Genomic DNA, 18,912 nt, shown 5'->3' with positions numbered 1-18,912 from the left:
ACAATTTCAATCCGAAAATTGCGAGACCGGCACCGGGAATCGAACCCAGCCACCCTCAGCATGGTCTTGCTTTGTAGACGCGCGTCTTACCACGGCACGGTGCTAAGGTCCTATTGTTACTATCCATAACAAACATACGAGATACCACAACATTAAAACTAAACACCGAAAACTATCCCAACTGCGTTTTTTGTTTTAATTAAAATTCGAGAACATTCCATTCGACGACTTATCTTACTTACCAATCTTACTCTAACACTGTACTTAATAAGCCAAACAAATCTCAACTTATCAATTAGTGTCTCACATTTAGATTTTATTGTTTTCCATCTTTAATAATAAAAACATATCCATAAATCAAAGAGCAATGACTCTCTTTGCAATGCTGGATATTGAAAGCTATTTATCAATCGAGTCAATCTCCGCCCTCTCTCTATAGCTGCATCCCACCTTGGATGTTTACCTCTATTCAACCATGTCTTAATCATATTTTCCCATTTTTCCTTTCAAATTGCAGAATAGATCACCTCCTTCAATTTGTCTGTCACCTCAACCGGAATAAGCGCAGCGCTCCACGCCACCATTCAACCACGGAACGGACCACACATCCGCAGAGCTATGAAACTAATTGCACGTACTCATCATCGCAACGCGCGCCATCTGCAGTGCCTCATCGCTAATCCTCCTGCTCAGTGGGGTGCTGGTGATAGGCTCCACCATGCGGAGCCGATCAAACTTCACCGCTCGAGTCCAACAGTCTGCTTGGCATCGACGAGAAGAGTAAGTAGAGCCATAGCGCCCACCCATGTTTGTATTTGCGGCGGCGTAAAATTTGAGATAAAAATCTATTGACCACTGTGAAGTGATGTTTTAGATTGAATAGTGTCCGTTAATGCACCTATAATAGAACTAATTCTGGATGGTAATAGAAGCTAAATTTAGCTTCCATTGATGATTGCAAATTTTGGGAGTTGGTGGAGACATTTCATGGATTAATTGTTGCCTTGTTGCCTATTGTAGCATTACGCACTTCAAAGCATGAGGTCAACACGATGATACTGTAATCTAAGACCGGAAATCGAACCCGAGGCCTTCCATACCCGAAACTTAGCGCTAGACCAAGGAAGACCTTTATTGCGAAAATAGAGTTAAAGTCTCGTAGCTAGCAATTTTTACCGTTGAAGTTTTTCACACTTTTTTGAAGTCGAGCTAAATATGATGAACTAAAAATGACCTCTGAGGTTGAGGTTAAAATACGGAGCTGTAAAGTAACAAAGTGGTGGAATTTAATAAAACGGTAAGAGCTCACGGGTATCATTCGGCCAGGATGTGTCAATCTGAAGAAATAACCTAATATACAAATCGTTTTAAGGATCAAAACTTTATTCTCTCAGGCAAACCATTAAGACCATCAGTTGTAAATCAATGCAAGCCACTAATATAGGAAATATCAGAGCATATTGTACAGGAAACCACAATGAACCAACTCGATATAAACACGTTTATCAATAATGCAGTTATAATTCAATCTCAGAGTCTCGGTCTCTGGTAAATACGATCTTTGTCTTTTACTTTCATGTTTTCGTACGTACATCCAAGCTATAACTCTCTCCACGGGTTGTAAATCATGATTTAAGTGAACTATGTGGGGTGATGGATATCGGTACCTCAAACGATTACCATCCCCAGCTATGTGGGATAGATAGAACGCGTTAGCTTTTAAGGTCACCATCAACGGAAATCATGTATTGAAAGACGAGATTGTTTCAATGGCTGGCGACGACAAATGTAATGGCAAAATACTCACAACAGTTTATGATAGTGATATCACTATTATTTCGCTTTTTACTTTTCAAATGGCGAATGGGAGTGAAGAATTGGGTTCCATAAAAAATAGGATGAAAAGAAATAACAATATATGCAAATAGAATAACAGAAATAGAAGGAAACAAGATATCGGTTTTGATTCTCTCTGTAAAGCTTGATCCACTTAGAATCGTTGGGTCCAATTTTTTTTGCATTTTAGTGGGTTGATAGATTTTTCAATAACGTCATTATCATTCGGTTCATACCATTCTATCACATCCCGTCTGTAATGGCAGCTTGTTAAGTCAGGCCAAAGCAACGCCGGACAGTCGTGTGATTGAATTGATGGCAAAAATCGCTTCTGAAGACACTCCTCCTTGTATATTTGCCCATTTATGGTCGATCCAGTGATGAAAACTTTAGTTTTTTGACAACAAGGTCATAATGGTTTTAGTAGAGCTGTCTTGATCAACTCACCCCAAACCAGATTATTCAAAAATGTGTGATAATTTAATTTATTTTAATAAATGCAACGCATTTCAGAAAACTAAAGTTGTTGATTATTGCAACGTATAGCAGTACATGTTTGAAAATATTTGTTTCATTTAAATGTAAACACATTTTATTGCATGTTTTGTCTTAAAAATTATCATCTTCCCCCCAGTTGACGGTATCATCAATTTGTGGGTAATCTTGCCTGCATATACATATTTGAATTTTCATGGGGCATTACCCTTCCGTTTGGCAAGGTAAAACTTGTGTCCCGGTAATTGAAAGTCAATTTTAATATTAATTTCATTGCTTATCAAAATACATCAATTGGGTCCTAAAATGAAGAATCGATATTCGATTTTCTTTAAGGGAACGATGAAGGTAATCATTCTAAACGTGTCAGTTTTTCTCTAGACTCAAAATCGAAAAGAACATTGTATAATTTGAAATTGAAAATAGATGAAAATGCTTCCTCGACATTTTCGGTCTTGTTTGACGTACGGATTCAAACGCATTAGCAAAACACCACAGGGCACTTGACTCAACCTTTGACAGTAAATATATGGGGCTGACGTTTTGGGCTGAACCATCAGCCGTTCGTTCTGAAATGTTGCACAGCCCAAAATTTGCCTTAAAATGTCCTAAACACGATATATTTTTACTGATTTAGAATTTTACCAAATTTTTATAACAACGGTACAAAGTATTCGACCGATGCCTATCGTTGCAACCATAAACGGTAGGGCTTTAGGACCCAATTGGGTCGAAAATGAAAGAATCGATATTCGATTTTCTTTCAGGAACGATGAAGGTAATCATTCTAAAGTGTCAGTTTTGCTTTAGACTCAAAAATCGAAAAGAACATTGTTTAATTTGAAATTGAAAATAGATGAAAATGCTTCCTCGACATTTTCGGTCTTGTTTGACTACAGGTTCAAACGCACTAAAAACACCGCAGGGCACTTGACTCAACCTTGGACAGTTAATATATGGGGCTGACGTTTTGGGCTGATGGTTCATTCGTTCTGAAATGTTGCACAGCCCAAAATTTGCCTTAAAATGTCTTAAACACAAAAATATTATTTTTACTGATTTAGAATTTTACCAGAATTTTATAACAACGTAACAAGTATTCTTGACCGATGAACTATCGTTTGCAACCATAAACGACGTACACACCAAATTTTTTTCGCTGGAAATCAGCAAAATTTTAAACCGTCTAAGACGAATTAAGTACTGTCCATTTAATTCCACCAGTTAATTTTCGTTATCTTTGCAGATACGTATTTCGACCACAACTGTGTGGTCGTCTTCATCTTTATGACTCGAGAAGAAAACAATCGCAACACACTGTTTATACTACGCTAGGTACCTAATCTAATCTTATTTGCCTACCCATTTCTACCTGTTTCTACCTGTTTAGGTAGAAACTTGAAAACCAAACTGCCATTTCCTGATCCTTATTCAACAGCGCTGTTTGTACCTGTCGGTGGATTCAAACTCTCAGCTATCGAGTTTCCATGGGAGGAGACATTTCTTAATTTTAATATTTGATGCCGATTGGGTGATTTTCATATACACATGCTCTGCTACCTTGAGATCTAAATTCGTAATGTAATCCATCGTTTCTCTTTTCTACTCACTTCCGCCATATGTTCCTTGAACCTTATATCTAATGATCTTTTTGTTTGGCCTACATAGATTTTTCACATTGGGAACAACTTATCTTATAAACGCCTGCCTTATTCAACATTTCTACTTTATCCTTCGTTGACCCAATAGAGACTTGAGTTGGTTGCTTTCACTGGATACTAGATCGATGCCAATTTCCTTAGTCGAGGGCGTAGCTGGTTGGTGATGTGTTTATCATATGGGACCAGAAACTCTTTTCAGCGGCTCCTCTATCGGTGTCACGTTGTATGTCCATTTCGTCGTAGGGTCCTTTCCTTCTTGTTGATGATCGCTCACAGTCCTCTCCTGGTATCCGTTGATCTTCGCTGTTTCAAGATGTATTGTAGTTCCTTCGTTTTTCCTTCTTCGCTCAGGGTTCGTCTGCATCCTGTGGATCATGTGATGAAATCTGCCATTTTATGTTGGTACGAATGGTTCGATGTATTGGATGACTCTCATGGTGTTCGTGGGCTTCCTGAGATTTCGAGGCTCAATGTTGTATTTGCTTCCCTGATGACTAGTAGATCCAAGAAGGTAGTTTACCTTCTTTTCCTCTTCGAAGGTAAATTTGATGTCCTTATGCGTTGTTTATCGCTTCAAAATCCTGGGTAGATCCTTTCGTTGATGATGCTGAAAATGTCGTCGACGTATCTCCACCACTTCTGGGGTAGTATTCCTTGTTCTTGTAGGTTGTTCTCCAGATTCGCCATGAACAGTTGCTAAAAACGGTGATAGCGGATTTCCATCAGTGCTCCTTTCGTCTGTTTGTAGTAGTTGCCACGAAATGTGAAGTAGTTCTCTGTCATCCGCCTTGCAGATTGAGGTACATCTTCACCTTTCCTCGCCATGTTGTTCCGTCCTTTGTGTTAGCCAATCCTCTAGAAGATTCAGAGCATCTTTCACTGGAACGCTGAGAACAATGCCGCGTCGAATGATATCATTATGTCCTCTTCTTCGATGTCCTGATTCAACAGCTTCTGGGCGAACTCCTGGGTGTTGATGACTGACCTGGGGAATGGTTTCGGCTACTTTGAAAGTATGCGAATTCGCAAATCAGGGTACATCAAACTAGAAGAAGTTATGCAAACAAATGTTCAGGCTAAGGCATATAGTATATGTGAAACAACAAAATCATTAGTGAGTCAGAGAAATTACAGTAATTGAGATGTGCGAAGATGCAAATATCAGTCAATCAGCATCGTTAATTCATCAGCAATTTTCAGCAAATTTGCTGATTTTGCAGCTGTAAACAGCAATCCATCCAGCAAAATTCAGTTTGCTGTTCTTCCAACAAACAAAATCATGATAAGACAGCTACTTAACTGTATTTTCAGTAATGTTATTAATGGTTTGCTGGACATCCAGCAAAACAAAATCAAAATAATCTGCTGTATTTCCAGCAATGCGATTTCATTACTGAAATGTCACTTCAGTATGAACGAAGAAGCGCATTTAAAAAGATATCAATTAACCCTTAAATGCGCAATGTTGTTTAAAACAACAAACCGAAAATACGTTTAATGTTAATAATTTCAATGGTTATTTACGTTAAAAATATTTCCGACGATTTTTAAAAAAATCGCCTTGCGCCTTTAAGGGTTAAGAGAATGAAAACTTCCATTAACATGTATCAGTTAATGCAATCAAGATAATCAATTAATCAATAGTTAATCAATTAAAGTTGGAATAGAGTTTTGTTTGATTGACTGCTGATAGGAAATCACTTAATACACTGATAATTTTGTTTCACATCATTTTTTTTATTTTCTGTAATTTTAAATCAAATAACGTTATCCAAAACAGCTATAGCCATCTCCTTTTTGCATCTGGGCTATCACTGGATTTTACCGCTTCGATAGTCCAAGCCATCATGCATGTTTCACCTATAACAAAAAGTAGTGTTAAATGTTTTTATAACATTTTTCATAACAAACCATTACGTTTATCCAACGATGCCTTGTGAAAGGTTTATTTTCTCGATCCTCCACTAGCTCTTTCGAAACCTTTGATTTTAAATTATTAAAACGCACAGATCACACGAAAATTCGGCGGCTGTGTTCTTTCCGCGTATTTTGAACTTAGCGCGGGACTTCAAATTGACAGATAATCACAATTGCTGGATTTCCAGCAATAACATGACTTGAGGTGATTTTCAGTAAACCATTTTGACGATTGCTGTATTTCGCAAACAAGCTTATGCTGGTTTACAACCAGCAAATCGTTTGCTGGAACGAAAATGAAATTTGGTGTGTAGGGCTTTAGGACCCAATTTTATTCAGAACTTGCTCGACCAGCATTCTTGCGCGATGTTTGGCAACCAGGTTCTGTTACAGGGTCCTGTTGGGGCCTTACTGTCATCATACGACTTGAAACCTTCACGCCGACAGATTATTTGAACTGTGCTGCGGCGCAGTGAACTTTTGCTAAATCATGCAAGGAAATCCCAAAATGGTTCCGAACTGCTCCAGACTTTCACTCGTTGTTTCTGGTCGTATATTCCACTTCTACCATTGTTTTGTGCTACGAGCGTCCGATATTTGATACACACTTAATGTTTTCGCTATTACTGTTTACTCCTGAGACCATGTTGGATTTCCAACGTAGTGTAAAATTTGTTCTCGTCTCTGGCGTTCCATTTTGATAACCTTTGAACGTCAATACTGATAACTCATAAATTAAACACCTTCCGCAACGATGCACAATAGGAAAAAAAAGGTATTTTGGCAAATTATGAATCCTGCAATAACAGTGGTATTCATCTAAAAACATAGATAGAAAAGAAAATATTTTTTCTGAGCCTTCAACCAATTCTGGGACCATTTTTCGGCATAGTATCGATTTTTTATATTACAAAACCAACGGAATTTGGTCACTTTTGGCTTACAATAAGCCTGTTTGATGCTGGATAAAATACTAATGGTCATATAAACTGTATATTCTGTCACAGACAAATGGACGTAACACAGATTTCCTGAAATGATGAAAAAGCGTTACAATATTCAAAATTAAAGATCATTTTAATCCGCATTTCTATGTTTTGTTGAGTAAAATTTTATTCTTTTCTTCCTATCTACAGATTTAAACGATAAACGGCCATTCTCGTTGGCAGTCGGTATGGACGCTCACGTGTACGCGGAAAAGATCTCCGATTAATGTGGTACCGCGGAACGATCGTTTCTTTCTGGGATCCCGCTATGGAAGCGTTCCGACCCGCTCAGCAAGGAAATCGAAACCGACAACAACAACGGCGCAGAACTGACCTATCTCTCCTGCACACGGGTATCTCAATCTTTATCGATGCTATGGGTAGCTGGAAATCGAATTGAGAATAAAGTTGACCTTTTCAAACTCGCTTTGTATTACATTTTAGAAAGGATCGTAGACCACATTACTCAGAAGATCTGGATTCATGAGTCCCTAAAATGAGTCAGCAATCGGACGCAGAAATCCACTCCCGTTATTTCAGATGCCAACATCAACAATCATCACGCTGCTATAGAACAAAACCAAATGCAATGTTAAAAGACATCTTTCAAGCTACGTATTAACAGCTGATCGTTCGTTTGCCTAAGGTGGCCTGTAGGTCCCCAGCTATGCTCCGCTTGCTGAATAGAGATTCAAACGAATGTCTGAAGTTGATCGACTTCATACTGTCTTCAAATGAGATCAACTAAGCATCGATCAAGGCTGGGTGATTTCTTTCAACCCTAGAGCTATGAGCCTTCTTTTTATTGTTATTTAGTTTTCTAAACAATTGTTACGTAGAATAATGTTAAACCACATTATCAGATGATCCGATGTGAGAAAACACGCACTGACTGTCGTTGAAGCTTATTACTGTTTTAAAGTGAATATTTATGTACTTAGATATTTTGAAAATTGTTGCAAATAAATGGAAAAGACAAAAATAACTTAACAGACTTTACATTGTACAGTTATCGAAATCATTGTGATTATACAGCCAACCTTTAAATCACATGTGGAATTTAACAAAAGTCAGCTTATACATATTATAATGATCCTTATTCACTATCAGAACTTTGAAATGCACAAAGTGTATATCCATATAAAATACTTCGAAAATTGATTACGAAACAAGTCCTACCTGTAAATGCACTGTTCTTGAATGAGGTGGAAACAAGCGAAAATTCATTAAGTGAAAATGCTTTGTAAATAAATCATATTTGCTATAGAGTCTGAAACAGTGTATTTATTTCAACGAATATTATGGCAAACATGGCGGGTGAAGTAGGAGTTGTTCTATACATTGGCGTAACTAAACCCACTAGCGGAGTTAATGTGGGCACGTTACCCACTAAATCGATGTTTTCCTTGAAATTTTATTATATACGAAAAAAATGTTCTAAAAAACAAATTTTCCTAGAATTTCTTAGAGTTTTATTTTATTTTTATTTTTTTGAGAAATCTACAAATTTCTTTGGAAATTCTAATAAGGTATCCGAAAATTCTATAAGGATTTCCATCGTAAATTCCTGTACAAATTCCTTCAGAAATACCTTTGGCTATTTCTTCCGAAATTCCTTTGCGAAATCTTTCTGAAACCTTTTAGGTTTTGGAAATGTGTTGGAGATTTGTTGGATTCATTCTGAAATTACGCCGGGATTTTTTTACATGAATTCTTTCCACTAGAGGAATAATTTAGAAAATTACGCCATCAATTCCTTTTGACATTTCTTCAGCGCATAGATACGGCAGCGGCGGGTAGGAAAACAACCACTGTATGTGATTCATTCATTAAAAAAAAATAATGGACTTCCTAAATCAATATCGGCAGGAATTTCTGAAGCGATTTCCAGAGAAATTCATTAAATGATTTTTCCTGAAGAAACTTTGGAAGGTTTTCCTAAAACAATTTCCGTAGGTATTCTCAAAAGAATTCCTAAAAGATTTACAATTTCGGAATAAATCCTAAAAAGAATTTGAAAAGGAATTCTTAAAATAATCCTAAGAATTTTTGAAGGAATTTCTTGAGAAATTTTCGAGAAAACTTCGAACGGTATTTCCGAAAACAATTTAGATTTCAAAATTTCTGAAGCAATTTTCGAAGAATATTTCAAAATAATCCCTACGAGAATTTCCGACAATCTAAATAGTTTTGAACATTCCTCCAAGAATTCAAGACAAAATTTTCAAAACGACTTATCTGCTTTTGTAAACAAAGATTCAAACGATGATTTGACGAATCTGATAGCTCTCCCACGCAGAGATGCCAGATTTGAAGACATGTCTTCAATTTGAAGACATTTGAATCTCTGTGAAGACATTTATTTCTTGAAGACATTTTGAAGACTTTTCAAAACATTTGAAGACTTATCTACTTATCTGAAGACACTTGAAGACAATCAATAAGCCAGCAAATAGAAAATGCTATTGTATTACTTACTATTCTGCGACTTCTATATGTAAACTAGGTATATGAATATTGCAAAAGTTATAATAGTCTTTGTCTCGGGCTTAGAATCTCAAACATAAACCATTCACACTAGCCGTTGATGACTGCAACGCATTTTAAACCCTCTACGCACTTAACTTTGAGCTGTGCGCTGGTGAAAAATCCCGATGGCAGCATTCGTTTGAATTTTTCTTGGCGGCGACGGCGTTTTGACGTGTCTGTAAAAAGGTATTTCGATCATTACATCGGAACGCAATGACCTATCTAAATAATTTTCGGCAAACATAGACTGAATTTTTCTATGACTAGATTTAATCAATTCAACCGTTGAGCTAGAACCAGTTTTTTTCTAAATTCCTTCTGAATGGCATATGCATACCATCACCAAATTCCTCTAAATATCCGTTGGGTAACTCTTTGATTTTCCCGTGGATTTTTAAAAGAATTTTCAGTGAAAATTTAGCAGAATTCTTCCTGAATTTTATAAGGAAAATTTTCGATGTGGAATTTCTTGTCTAAATTTAAGAGAATTGAAATTGAAAATTCAGTTAAAATTATCGTGGAAATTCATAATAATTTCCGTTAAGAAGAAATGAAGGAAATACTCCAAATATTAAACGGGAAATTCTTCTTAATTTCACAATTTCTATTGAGCTGCACAAAAAATCCCTTTTAATTTCCACAGGAAATTTGCCTCAATTAATTCCATATAGAAAATTCTTCGGATGTCGACAAGAAATTGAAATTGTTTAGGTGTTATGTAGTACTCAAGCTTCCATGGTATAAATTACTACAGGAAAATGTTCTTAAAAGAAATCCAGAGAACTAAATTACACACTTCGCTAAATTCTTCCTTGAATTCCTTTGTAATTCTTCAAGAAATATCTTTGGAATTCTTCAGTGTTTTTGAGAATTCCTCTATGAATTTGTCTAAAAATCGTTCTAGTATTGTTTTGAAATTCCTCCTAAATTTGCTCCACGAATTCATCCGGAAGTTTCAGAAATTTCTCAAAAATCCGCCAGAGATACCTTTGGAATTTCTTCTAGGAGTTCCTCCGTAAGGTCGTCCGAGAATTCCAGCGAAAGTACATCCAAGAATTCCTTCGAAAGATCCTCCTGAACTACACGCAAAAAAAAAATCGTTCCTGAATTCGTGAACCAGCAAAAATACACCGTGATTTAATTCATGGATTCGGGAACACCAGTCGTTTTCCAGAACGTTCCAGAAACGTGACGTTGTTCCCGAATCCGTGGCTGTTGTTCGAAAATACCTACGTGAACTTGTTGGTTCACGAATTCATAATTTTTTGCGTGTACTCACATTTCTTCCGAATTCCTCTAGCAGTTCCTCCGGAAGTTCTTCCAGAATTTCTTCCAAAAGTTCCCCAGAATTTTCGAAAATTCCCTTAAGCTCCTCATGATCCCTCCGAGCTTCCCCATAAATCCCTTTGGAAGTTTTTCGAATTTCTCTGAAAGATTCTCAAGAAAGTTCCGAAAGATTCTCCAAGAATGCCTCCTAAGGTATACTATGGAATTTCTCTGGTATTTCCTCCAGGGTTTATTTCTGAAATTTCTGCAGCAATATCTCGAAGCTCCTCCAAGAATTCATCCAGAGCTACTTCCAAGATCTCCGGAAGTTTCTTTAGCAATTTCGTCAGGAATTCCACGGAAATTTCTTCAGTAATTCCTGAATATCCTTCAGAAATTTCTCCAAAAATTTCTCCGGAATTCATCCTGAAGTTCCTATAGAATTCCTTCTTAAGTTTCTCAAGAATTCCTCGAAATCCTCCACAATTCCTCCGGAAGTTCCTTCGAAATTTTTCATCAAATCCTTTGGATGTTCCAATGGAATTTTTCGGGAAATTTCGTATGATGTTTTCAAGTTTTTCACGGTAAATTTTGAATCCTTGGGGTATACTTAAAAATAAATTTGTAAGTATTCCACATAGAAATTCAGTGTAAAAATCCGGTGGAATTTTAACTAGACTCAGTATAAAATCTAAGGGAAACTCGTTATACACTATCTCGTGAAAAATTTATTGAATATTTTCTTGAATTCTATCAATTTGAATGTTAAAAAATAACATCACATCAATAAAACAGGACATGATTGAATTTACAAACCTATTGGGTTTAAAATTTATCGCTGATACAGTCCCATCCCGATTTTGCACATTTTTGTCTACCCCGATTTGGCAACCCGTTTTTGAACATTTTCTTCCGATTTGGCAAACATCGAAAATTTTTTATTGCTTTTGAGCTAAAACCTTTTATTAATATCTAATGGATAAACAAAACCGAAAGTGAATGTCATTAGGGTTTATATGCGTATTATGGGCTCTGTACGAATATGGGCACTTCCACTGAATTAATGAAACACTACTCGTATTACCGCTCATTGCAAATAATGTCTATTGAAACTTTCTCTCTTTTATTCACGTTTTCCATGTCCCTATTCACACTACCTAATCTAAACCAAGAGGTATGTCATTTTTTGGCATCTTACTGATTTTGTCGTCGATAACTGACTCACACCGTTGTACATAGTATAACATCTATTAAGCGGACCCGCTGTTTACATAATGCAACCGATACTGAATGAGTGTTCCAGGAACAAGCAATCCCAGTAGATTTGATTGCTAGTGATTGGCACATTCGATTTTCTAAATGCGCTGTTTAGCCATCAAGTCGTTTTGCTCATTTCGCGCCGAGAAACTGTCATTTTATCCTTTTTACTATGGTCCTCCAGCTTCCACTTGGCCACACTATCACTCGTAGTGCGAGGTACACATAGTGCTCATGGATCAATCATTGCCGCCTGAAATATTCATGGGTTGAGTGCTAGGAGACTGACTAGTAAAGGGATTAGGTTTTATTGAGTCGAGTGTAGTAAACCCATATTCACTTTACCCCGACCAATGTGCAGAATGCAGATTCCGTTACCATTTTCTAAAACATTGGAACGTCTTATACCTTGCGTTCTTTTTTTCCATAATGTCAGCAAAAATTGTGCACAAAACTTTACACTCAATCACACCGACCACAAGAAAGTTTGCCTCTATCAAAATCTATCTTATAAGAATCCGAAATAGCACATTTAGTCATCATCTTCTTCTTCTTCTTCTTCTTATTGGCATTACATCCCCATACTGGGACAGAGCCGCCTCGCAGCTTAGTGTTCATTAAGCACTTCTGATTAATATGCGGGGTTTCTTGGCCAGGTTACCATTTTTGCTTTCTTATATCATGAGGCTATCACGATGATACTTTTTATGCCTGGAAGTCGAGACATTCCAATCCGAAAATTGCCTAGACCGGCACCGGGAATCGAACCCAGCTACCCTCAGCATGGTCTTGCTTTGTAGCTGCGCGTCTTACCGCACGGCTAAGGAGGGCCCCGATTTAGTCATCTTGTATCCGTCGGATGGCTATTTGATTTATATAGTGAATTATGATAAAAACAAGCATTTTCGGTGGACTAGAATTTATATGAGATGTCTGATTGAAAAATGGACTACTATATAAACGTTTTTTATCACTACATTTTTTGTAAGGACATGGCCAACGCTATTGTTAATTTCAAATATTATTTATTATTAAATTTGTTTAATGAAATTGGCTAATTAATTACATTATTGATTACCATTATTGATTACCATTCTTGAGTTTGTTTCAATTTTGTTTGAGCTACAATCTTCGAGTTATGAATAATATCGCAAAAATGACAATTATGATGCACGTGCATCACCTACACCTCCACATACTTTGTAGTACATATTCTAAGTATTTAGCTTCAATCATACAAAGAAAAAATTGAAATTTTGATGAAATTTTTTTCCGTTTTACAACATCCCCATTTGGCATTAAAATCCGGTCGTGTTGCCAAAATCGGGAAGGGACTGTAATCATAATTTTTATATTGAAGACATTTGAAGACATATTTGAACGACTGTGAAGACATTTGAAAATATTCTCTGGCATCCCTGCTCCCACGTAAACCAACACCACCAAAAGGTAGGTGAAGGTTTCCGCTAATTGTTGATGGTGTTCACACTTAATTTTTTTCGCCGAGGCCGGCAAAATAAATTGCCGAGAATCCAACAGCTGATATCTCGGTAAAATCTCGGTGAAAGTTCAAATTGCCGATCGGTCGTTAAATGTTCAACATCACCCAGCTGTCAAAATTTGCCGTTCCGTTCGGTAATGTGCCGAACTGATCGTAATGTTCTTTGCGAAATTCAGTAAATAATTATTTTGTTCATTTTCAGATGAACCAAAACAAAAATCAAACGCATCAATTATATTAACGTGAGTTTATTGCTGGTCGTATTTCTGGTGTTATACAAATAGCTTATTTATACAAAACAGGTGCTTGAGATTCATATGCGCTCTGGCAGCCGTCTATTCACATTCAAACTGAATGAATGGATTAATTAGCTAACTCTGCTGTAAACGTTCTGGCTGGAACCGTAATGCTGCCCAAATAGTTCTTTTCTATATGGTTCTAGTTTCTCCAACGATGTGCATCATGTTGGCTTCTTCGCGAGGAAAACGATGACCATATGAGCTTGGTGTTTGTAGAAAATTTTCGCTGTGAAATACAGCTGGAGCTGAAATTAAATAGTATATGTTTAATGTTGAAGTCGACTTTTAATGTTGAAGTCAACGTAAAATATATTAAATTTCAACAGATTTGCTTACCAAAATGCACAGATGAATTTTATTTTCAATTATTTTGTGTTTCTTCACAAGTTTTTAAACAGCGATAGAACACGCTAGAGGTAATGCGTTTTACAGATGGGTTTGCCGAAACTCGGTGAAATTACGAACTATGGCAAAATTGACTGCCGATTTTCAGTAATTTGTGCAAACGTCATATTTATTAACGAGATATCAGTTAAATTAAGCTTTACTGATCATGTTCGTCAATTTATTTTACCGAGAATAAAACTGTCGATTAAGTGTGTTGGTTTGCTTGGGAGAGCTATCAGATTCGACAAATCGTCGTTTGAATCTTTGTTTACAAAATCAGATAAGTCGTTTTGAAAATTTTGTCTTGAATTCTTTTGGATTTTCTTGGGATTTCATCTGAAAATCCTTCGGAAACTACTTCGGAGATAAATCCAAAAAATTCCCTTAGAAATTGCTCATCATATTCCTTCAAAAATTCAAAGAAAGAATAACAATAAAAAATCAAAACTCCGAATAAGATTTTTTTTTCAATACCTACAACAGGAATACCTTCGGAAATTGATTCAGTTGGAAACTATAAGAAGAAAATTCCTTCGGAATTTTCCTGAAGAATTTCTTCAGAACTTTCTCCAGAAAGTCTTTCGAAAATTCGAAATTCCTTCGGCCATTCCTCCGGGTTGTTTTAGCAACTCTCACAAAAAATCCGGAATTTCCTTTGAGCATTCACAAATCTCTTCACAAAATCCTTTAGAAAACTTTTAGGGATCCTTCGTAAATTTCATTTGGATATTATTATGAGAATTCATTCGAGAATAGGTTTTTAACAAGAATTTCTAAACGAATTATTGAAGGAATCCATGAAAAAAAACAATGGAATTCCCAAACAAAGACCTATTGAAATATTCATACAAATTTTCACATCATACTACTTCCATCATCATACTTCTTCGAATATTCCCAAGAATTCCTCGGTAATTTACTTCAGAAGTTGCATCGTAAATATCTCCAGTATTCATCCAGGTGATATTTCATAAATTTATTCAATATGTAGTTCGTTCGGAAAATCCTCCAGACATTTTTTTTCGTAAAAAATACCCTCAAAAATTAATTCGGTTAGTCATCCAAAAAATACTTCAGGCATACCTTCCAAAATTCCTCCAGGAATTCCATCAAGAAATTTCTTCAAAAATCCTCCGTAGATGAATCTACTTTTTTATGTTTACCGCCATCGGGGATAACAATGGGTGTGGGGGTGAGAATGGGTCATCGCTCTTCCCGCAGCCTGAAGGTCGGATAGCAACATCGTTTAAAATGGTCTCTTATATTTTAGCCTTTTTTATTTATTATTTTTGCCATTATTCTTGCCCTCGGATACATTCAATATAATCTACAACCATTCTAAGAACTTGAAACTGTGACCCATTCTCACCCCCATTTGACCTATTGTCACCCCCGATGACGGAACTTTATTAACGTGATTTTTCATCTTTTAAAAATCACGGCAAATAAATCTAGAAATATCTTCAAGGAATTCTTTCGGAAATTTCTTCGAAAATTTGTCTAAGAATTCTTTTTGAAACACCCCCAGAAATTCCTTTAGCAATACTCTCAGAAATTCTTTCAGGTCTTCACGAAATTTCACTCCTCAATTCCATAGAAATTCTTTCAGGAATTTCCGAACGAATTCCTGAAGATATTTGGGAAAGAACTCCTGAAGGAATTTCCGAAATTTTCTTTCTCTGTGCATTCCTCCAAGAATTCCTTCGGAATTTTTTTCAAGGATTCTTTCAGAAAATTCTCAGAAAATTATTTCGGAGATGAATCGAGAAATTCTTTTGGAAATGCAACAAGATATTCCTTCAAATCCTATAGGAAAATCTTTTTTAAAAAAATCCTTAAGGAATACTTAACTCTTCAGAATTTCTTCGGCAAATTTCTTCGGAAGATTTTTCCGAAAATTCCTTGGGAAATTCTTTAAAGAATTCTGTAAAGAATTTTTTCAGAAATTATCTTAGAAATTTCATTAGAAATTTCTCTGGAAATTTGGTGGGAATTCTTACGGAAAATTCTTCGGACAAATTGTCTTACCGTACAGGGTAACAATGGTCGACGCACTTGCTTGGACAAAAATATACTAATCAAATTAACAATACAAAAACATTGTGAAACTATTGCATGAATACAGGTAGAATAGGTATTAAGAAAATACTATAATGCTATTCTACCTTAATCGTAATACTAAAATTCGTATACGATATATGGCTCATCTCGCCTCCAACATGGCGATGGCACCGTCTGGTGAAGCAAAGATGGAGAAAGAGAGGAGGAGAATAGTGGGAAAATTTGACTGGACGAGAGTCTTGGAAAGACACCGAAGAAGGAAGACCTTTTTCCGTTGTGAGAAGTTCCCAGAAGTTTTCCGAAGTCGGCACGTTTTTCTAATTTGCCGAGGAATGGTGGCCTTGAACCTGAGTGCGAGACGCACGAAAGCTGCCGTAGTTTTGCCGTGAGATCGCTGTGCACTACCCTATCCGACCCGAAATCCGGTGCCACGTTTATCGACGAATTGTTAGATTCGAACCATAGGAAAGCTGTAAGCTGTGGGTGGGCGTTTTCTTGAACTCCCGATACGGAGCACGGTCCGCTGGGTTCCAGATTAGATAGTTCGTACTGTGAAGCGGAGCCATTTGACCGGAAAAAGTAGCCTTCGAACAGTTTCTGCACGTGAACTGCCGCCATTGCTTCGACACCCCGGAAACCACGAGGCGCAAGTTCGTTTGGCCGAAAGAACAGCAGTGCGAAGAGGCAAAACGCTTGGAGGTACGGAGCGTCGACACCGGATTCCAGCAGGTTCCACTCAAGTCAAGCCCAAATCAAGCTATACCATGAGGTTGCCAAGCATTCGTCGTCGTATCGTCGACCGTTCATTTTCATCGCTGTGAAGTGAGCCTAAGATCGTTACCAGCCGCTGCCCGCTTCCGCCAGACGGAATTCACCCTAGGGAACCGATCATCGTCAATCCAGACAGCCGGTTCAACATCGCGGAGGGAGCCGAAAGCACTATCGATCTACGCGCTCCTCGGTTACTACCCATATTCATCGACAGTTCAGCAACAGCACCGAAGATCGACAATGCCGAGGAATCTACTACCATCCACAGTGTAATCCCAACATCAAGGTATGTCGCTTGTCCACGTCAGCCCAAAACAACACCATCTATCGGCCGCAACGCTATACTAATCCTAAAACACTAACCTCAACCAACTAAAATGATAAAATAATAAAAAAATGTATATCTCATTCCTTTTTTCCTGATCATTGAAAAGTTCTTGGTGCATACCGATTCGTTGGTTTCCCTGTCCGTCACTGGCTACATCTTGTGCTGTGTGTCCCGCAGGTTAGTAGCCGACCCGGTACCAATTCCTCAAAAGGTGAGCTAGTTTGTGGACGTCCACTGCATAGACGTGTGGCCGTCACTGGCAGTTACAATTGTTTCAAGGAAAATTCCCTTTCTTCGGAAATTCGTATTCCTTAAGAAATCCCTTCGAAAACACTATGGAAGAAATTCTGTTTGGAGTTCCTACGAAATTTCTTCAGAACTTCATTACGGAATTCTTTTCATTTTGTTTAGGAATTCCTTAGGACTTTCCTCCAGAAATTCAAATAAGAAATTCCATGAGGCTTTCGGATATTACTATTTAGTGGAAGTTACTTCAGAAACTCTTTGAGATCATTCATATTTTTCTTTCGGAAACTTTGTCTAGGATTCTTTCAAATTCCTCTCAAATACTTCGGTATTTTCTATTCAATTCTTTAAGAAATTCGAAAATTTCGAATAGTAATTCAGGAATTTTGGAAGAAATTTCATCTGATTTTAGAAAATTTCGGAGTAGTTCATGCCTTCAAGAATTTTCCGAAGGATTCTTTGGCAATGTGAAGTGAATTCGGGCGTAATTTTCTAAATTATTCCTGGAGTAAATTCCGTGAGAATTCCATTTCCGTACAAATTCCTAAATGATTTCAAAGAAATTTCTGAGAATTTCGAAGAGTTTCTAACAAAAGAATTTTGAAGATATCCTAACCAATGTGGTATTCCGAGGAATATCCGGGATCTTCCATAGGTATTTCGAAGAAATTTTCCAAATGGGAAACTGCTCCTTGAATTCATACCTATGCCAAAATCAATACCATTCGAAAACAAAGAATTGGTGCGCATTGTTTTGTTTCTAATTTTTGTTTTTTTTTTCAGTAATGAGCACTCCGGATAACAAAACACGACACAAATTGAGCCTAAATTGCCTGTTTTGCGAATTTATTGATATAGACATGTTAATAATAATGGAACAGATACCAATTTTAAAGAAATCCCAAAAAGAATTTGTAAATGGATTCTGAAATTTTCGAAATTTTCTTAGATTAGCCTCTTTAATTTTCAAAGCAATGTCTTGAATTTCAAAGGAATTTCTGGATTTATCTCCGTAAATTCGAATAATTCTTGAGAATGTCGAAATGCATGCAGAGTTCCTTTGTAAATTCGGTAGGACTAATTCGTTCGGAAACTCTTAAGGAAATTCCTGAAATTTTGTCCTAGAATTGTGAAAAGAATTCTTGCTGGAAATTCGGAGGAATGAATTATTGAGCGTAGCTGATTTTCTACCCGCCGCTTCCACTCCAGGGGCTATAGTATGTGCAGTTAACCGCCAGAAATTTGTGGCGAAAGACATCTAACGCAGGTTTTCTCAAATAAGAGAACTTTCTTGAAAAAATATTTGGTACCGGTTGAAGGATGGTCTCCGCTACTACTACCAAATATTTTTCGTCAGAATGCTTAATTTTGA

At 36.9% G+C, this 18,912-nt stretch overlaps 1 protein-coding gene and 1 pseudogene across 4 annotated transcripts in view; one reads left to right on the top strand and one right to left on the bottom strand.

Annotated features, from left to right (window-relative positions):
* LOC134210557 (RYamide neuropeptides-like) overlaps positions 1 to 18,912 on the bottom strand; it is a 176,786-nt gene that overhangs the window by 23,925 nt on the left and 133,949 nt on the right. The gene's annotated exons all lie outside the window — the stretch shown is intronic.
* LOC134214820 (uncharacterized) lies at positions 619 to 7,382 on the top strand (annotated as a pseudogene).

Source organism: Armigeres subalbatus, chromosome 2, assembly GCF_024139115.2.
Source record: "Armigeres subalbatus isolate Guangzhou_Male chromosome 2, GZ_Asu_2, whole genome shotgun sequence".
Lineage (NCBI taxonomy): Eukaryota > Metazoa > Arthropoda > Insecta > Diptera > Culicidae > Armigeres > Armigeres subalbatus.
Note: the sequence above shows the minus strand (reverse complement) of the source record. Positions and strands in the feature narration are given on the sequence as shown.